Here is a 5,914-nt window from a genome sequence, read left to right on the forward strand (position 1 = left end):
TTGGGTCCCAGAAAGGTTAAGTAACTTACCCAGGATCACACAGCCAGGGTGCAGTGAGTTAAACCTGAGTTTTACTGACTCCCAGACCCTCTCTCCATTGTGCTGTACTGTGATGCCTTTCAAAATATGAGTGCCCAATAAATGAGGTAAACATTGGCATTTCCAAATAAACAGGGCTGATTTTATATGGAGACATCATGTATTAAAAAATTAAAATAAATGAAAAGGATTAAGGAGGTTCAATGCTTCCTCTTGTCTCTCGCTTTGAATTTAAAAGGCACTCCATAGATGTTTGCTAAATTTGAAACCAATTGAATTTGAAACAAACAAAACCCAAATCTCTACCACACCAGCAAAATTCCCCCAAACCCCCAAACAATAGCATTCTATTATTTAGTATGTGTTAATTAATTAAGTCATTTCATCTAAAATTGAAACCCTGGAATTTTAAATATTTAAAGGGAAGCACATAGGCTCTAAGACAGCTTCAGTGACACACATACACCATAAACCATGTTGCAAGCCATGGGGTGGGGGTGGGAATGACAATTGGCGGTCTCTTGTTACACGATGAAGAGTCCTGAGAAGCCCTTTATGGGGAAGCTTGGCTGCATTTTGATTGGATTAGCAAAGCCAGTCCTCTCTGGGAGCAAGGGAGCCAGAGGCTGCAAAGGGAGCTAGAAAACAAGGGATGGGAGAGAAGAGGGGGACCTAATAGACAAAAGGGAAGGGAGAGGAGTTAGGGAAGATAGATTCTGGGGGCCTGTGGAAGGTTGATGGCAAGCAACTGTTCAGTTTTCTGTCAAACAGAGTAATTGCAGAGAGAGCTGACCCCTTTCCCCACCCCCCAGTCCACCTTTGGGAGATTTCATAGGCCAAGGAAAGCCCTGAGTTTGAGATGCATATTTTACTTTTATTTATTATTATAACATGGGCTATAAATTGTAAGGCTGGTTGGGGTTGTTTCCCTTAGGAAGGCAACTGGGCCCAGTTACCCACGACATTCCCCATCCTCCAAAGTGCTGAGCCCGTCTCTGCAAAGCGTTTGGACCATTTTCTTTAAAAGTTTCCAATTATTTTACGACCCCCAACTTCGTCAGCCCTCTCTCCCAGCCCTATTAATATGGGAGTTTATTTATGAGGGCTTTTATGCAGTGCAGTCACCAAATGGTCTGCCGGGCACCACAGGGAGACTGGCGGGGAGGTGGAGGGGCCCGGAGGAGGAGACAATGACCATTCCGAGTCAGCCTATTCGGGGAGCTGTTAGCTCGGCAATAAAAAATATTCTGTGGTCCTGCTTGTGAACTCTCCCAGGGAGGGGGTCGTTGGATCCAATTAGGGGCTTTTGTTTTAACCAAATGAGCCGGCGGATGCAGGGAATTTTGCTGTCAGCGTCTTGGAGCTTGGGCAGCAGATCTCTTTATGGCATCACTGACTTTTTCTCGGTGGCAGGCATTTTTGCTTGTAAAATGTAGTAAATGCTTGTAGGATTAAATTGGAACTGGCTCACCCAGAGGATGGGAAGAGAGAGAGAAGAGGAACATATTCAGAGACTGGCAATGGGTCGGAGAAATTCGGACAGAAAATGACACAGACCTAGAGAAGAAAAAAGTTTTGTGACAAGCTCTGACAGTAACACACAGATCACACGTGGATAAGGAATATCCCTTCTCCCTCCTGCTCAGACCCCTGAATTGTTTTCATAATCAATAGCCTCATGGCCTACATCTTTAATTTGTTTTTCTTTCTAAATCCTGAGTAGCAGGTGGAGGAGATGTATGCCATGCCCTACGGGGACCTAAGTCAGTCCTTCCTCAAGATGGGAAGAAGCTATGAATTCCCAAGTCAAGGGCTTTGTGAGTGGGAAGGCCTCTGATCCTCCCGAGAGTACCAGGGGCAGCCAGCAGAAATGTCCATACTCCTCTCTGCCAGTGAGAGAGCCAGGGAGCTGTCGTGCATGAGAGAGTACCAATCACTGTGATTAGACTGACATCTGGAATCTCCTGGAAATGAGCAGGGAGAATATTTGGGTCAAGGATGCTGACCCTAGAAAACTTGGAATGATTTTTTTTAACATATGCAATTTGCCTATTTCAGTCTGAAGACTGAACTCTGTGTGTGTGTATGTATGTGAGAAATAGAGAGAGGGGGAGAGAGAGAGAGACGGGGAGAGAGAGAGAGAGGGGGAGAGAGAGAGAGAGAGAGAGGGGGGGGGGAGGGAGAGGGAGAGAGTCAGAATCTCAGTATAAAAACAGAGTCAGAGAAAATATTAACATTCTTACCAGTTCACAGGAGCAGAGTTCTCTAGCACCTTTCTATGTTACGAGGCTGCTGGATTCCCTTCTGGTATAGACAAAGGAATATTCTAACTAGTTGGATATTCTGACTATGAGGAATATAAATTCCTGCTTGCTAAGCTAAGAGCTTGTGACAGGTTGGGGTATGTAATGTAGAAGGGTTCCCCACTCCACCCCATTTTAGCATCCCATCTAGCAAGGGCTGGTTTGGCCAGTTGCCCAACTACTGTGGGGGTTTTGTATTGCATGTAGACCTGACTAATGCTTAGCAGTTTGGCTCTTCATAGCTTGCTTTGTAGGGAACAGGAATCCATGGCTGTTCTTTCCTAGAAGCTGTTTGCTCACCTTTGTATATTAGTTCTTGACATGGCTATATGATGAGACACAGAGCCTGGCTTGTGACTAATGTGTTTTTATTTTCAAGGACCAGGAGTCATGCAGGCAAGAGATGTTTAAGTGGGTGAGCAGCATCATTCCTGCTGGGAACAATTCCTTGTACTTTTACATAAGAGGCCTTAAACAGTCTTATATACAGTGGGAAAGAAGGGACTAAAAAATGTGGGACCCTTCCATGAAAAGCAGAAAGGTAAAGTTGATGCATGAAAGTGATTTGTTACAGAATCATATTACACTATTTCCTCCCCTGAAGATCGGCAAAGAAAACAACGAACCAACCAAACAAAAAAAAACCCTCGAACCTTTAGATTGTGTCATTACAGATGAATGCCCAGAAGTCCAGGGACAGATCCTGCCTCTTGAGATGCCTGTTTCTTAAGGATTCCATTGGGGATTATGCAGTTACTTCTCCAGGTGGTCTTTCTTCCATTAGCCTCGATATCACAATCACCTGTCCACAAAAAATGTGATGTCTTTGCATTGAAAAAGAGAAAGAAAAAGCTTTTGAATTTTTTTAATGGCTGAATACCTGATTATGTACAGGAAAAATCAATCCCAATGGAATGAAATGGATCATGCAAAGTAATTGATTGGCCTTTGTCATTTCCTGTTACAATATTAAAATAATTCTAATGCCATAACATCAAGCAGGCAGTCACTGATACAGAAAGGAATAAGGGAGTTGATTATGTCTAAAGGTAATGAGGTCAGGGAAGTGTGAAGGTGAAATAAATAAGGTAAATACCAAATCGGTTGAGGTTTAAAAGGAACCAAGGGGGAGTCGGTGGAGGAGCTTTTTACTAATAGTGTCGTAGATCAGATGTTTGGAAAGTCATTAAACCATAAGGCACAAGAGACAGTTGACTGCTGCTGTGTGACTGTTGTATGTCTCAGTTCATGTTGGAAGCCATGAGGGCAAAGGCTGAACAATGTTAACTTCCTGGGAAGTGTAGTAATCCTTTCAAAACACAGCACTGGGTGAGTTGGACTGCTCTCAGGTTAGGGGAATTCTAAAAGAAAAATAAGGAAAGCCTTCACTCCTTCCTATTTCTGAAGTTAGAATGCCAGGGGCAAAGCCTTGCACGTAGTCAGTTAAGCAAGCTATATTAGCATCTATATTCCTAAAATGGTAGAGGTGGGCTGGGCAGACAGAGAAATTATATTTTTTTGGTTTACCTAAAAAGCCAGTTGGGCATAAATTTTGAGAGAAATTATATCACCAGTCTGCCTAGAAGCATGGGATACATTGGTCTCTCTCTGTGTGTCTCTGTCTAGGTTTCTCTGTCTCTGTCTTCCCCCCTCCCCCTCTCTCTGCATGCTTATAAATATAAACCTTTTCTTTGTATCTTTATAAATATATATGCACGTGTTACATAGATACATCTTCCATTACTTTTTTTTTCATTGAGAACATGCTATCAGAATCATAACTAGGATGGGGTGACTGGTGTTTTGTTCTCTGGAACTGAAATTTAGGAAGCACTGACAGCACTTATATTGCTTCAGCAATAGAAATAACTGAGCTTAACTCTCCAGCTAGCAAGAATAACTAGGAGTTAGCAGATGGTATGCTTTCTCTCCTGCTGTGGCCATACCCCAGATGATATCCGTCCCAGCCCTTCTCTTCTCTTTACCATTTCAGTGGCATCCCCAGCAGCAACCTTGAAATGTTCTGGGGTTTCTTTCCATGGGAGCTGATGTCGCATGATCTCTGGCTCCCTCCCATAGGCTATTGTCCCAGGGGCTTTCTTCCCCAAGCAGCCTGGTTTTCTAGGGATCCTACCCACTTGCTTTGGTTTTAAAAAGTGTATTTGAGGGACACATTTTGTCTTCCTTTCCCCAGGCATATTTTATGAAGCATGTACTAGGTGGTAAAATTGTTAGATATGATTTTTCCTCCTATTGAAGCTAGAATACAATTAATATTGGCCCTTTTAGTACCTCCTTTATAGAGAACATAGTTATTAGGTTTGACCAAGTGGGGCTTGGCCTTGGACCTATTGTTGCACAACTGATGAGAGTTAGAGTGATTTGGATTTAAGGCAAGGTCCTTAAGAAAGAAATCTAGCCTGTAAACCCCAAGATATCATGTGTGGTTTCAGTGATCAAAATTGATACTTCTTTGGGCAAAACACCAGCAGGTAAGGTTATGATACCCTATTTGGACAGAGGGAAGGGAAAGGAGAAAGGAAAGAAAGAAATAAAAAAGAAAGGAAGGAAGAAAGGAACGAAAGAAGAAAGAAAAGAAACAAAAAGGAAAGAAAGGAAGGAAGAGAAAGAAAGAAAGAAAGAAAGAAAGAAAGAAAGAAAGAAAGAAAGAAAGAAAGAAAGAAAGAAAGAAAGAAAGAAAGAAAAGAGGTGTGCTGCTCTATTGGCCTGTTCTAATACTCGCAGAGATGGTTGTTGTTTGTCATTTCTTCTTGAATGTAGATAACAATTGTTCCTGTTTTGGTCAGAAACTCTGAGGGTCTTCCATTCCCAGATTTAATACTATTATTATTGTTCTGACTATGTTAAAAGGTGATTGATTATATGAGTCATTTCTTACCTAGCCTTAATCAATGAGTGGGTGTTGCCTCAGTCAAACTAAGACCTGTTAAATACCTCAACTTGAAAAGTTCAAGGTCTCCTACTTCATCCAGGGTCGTCTTTAGTTGTTCTGATCTTTATTTTGCCATTGGACTCATATGGCTCCGGAGGAGAGAATGAGGTTGGGGACTTTGCAGTCTTCCCTCACTCACCTAAATCCAACTCACCTGCATGTCACGGGCATCACCTCCCTTATATCAGGGTCCTCTTTGAGAATGAAGGACAAATGACAACAGTTATTAGGTTGACGCCTTCTCATGAAATGAATAGACAAGAAACCTGTTGTTTGAGGACTAAAGAAGGGTAAATGATTATCAGAAACAGGCAGAGAGTAGAGTCTACAAAAAACAACAAAAACCATAGGCCAGTGTGAAACACCTCAATGCCTATCAGATTTCTAGGATATGTTATTAAAGACTTGTGAATAATATAGGAAAAAACACAATCGCAAAGAGCCAGCACAGATTCACAATGAACAAACTAACCTCAATTCTTTCTGCTAGATTAAGGGAATGTTAGAGTTATGATTTATGTAGGTTGGAGCAAAGGATTGGACAAAGTCTCCTTGCTATTCTTGTGGGTGAGATGGAGAGAAGAGTATACTTAGGTCGATTCAGAGCAGAGATCCCCTC

The 5,914-nt window shown here is 42.1% G+C and overlaps 1 long non-coding RNA gene across 1 annotated transcript; it reads right to left on the reverse strand.

Moving 5' to 3' along the window:
- Positions 1-892: 892 nt before the first annotated feature.
- Positions 893-2,443, reverse strand: LOC138166182 (uncharacterized). Its single transcript, XR_011169561.1, has 2 exons — positions 2,283-2,443; positions 893-1,596 (listed from the first exon to the last, which is right to left on the reverse strand). It is a non-coding gene; the product is annotated as an uncharacterized lncRNA (long non-coding RNA).
- Positions 2,444-5,914: the final 3,471 nt, after the last annotated feature.

This window comes from Petaurus breviceps, unplaced genomic scaffold (genome assembly GCF_028583685.1).
Source record: "Petaurus breviceps papuanus isolate PSGF00001 unplaced genomic scaffold, PetGlider_PUasm1.0 220, whole genome shotgun sequence".
NCBI classification, from domain to species: domain Eukaryota; kingdom Metazoa; phylum Chordata; class Mammalia; order Diprotodontia; family Petauridae; genus Petaurus; species Petaurus breviceps.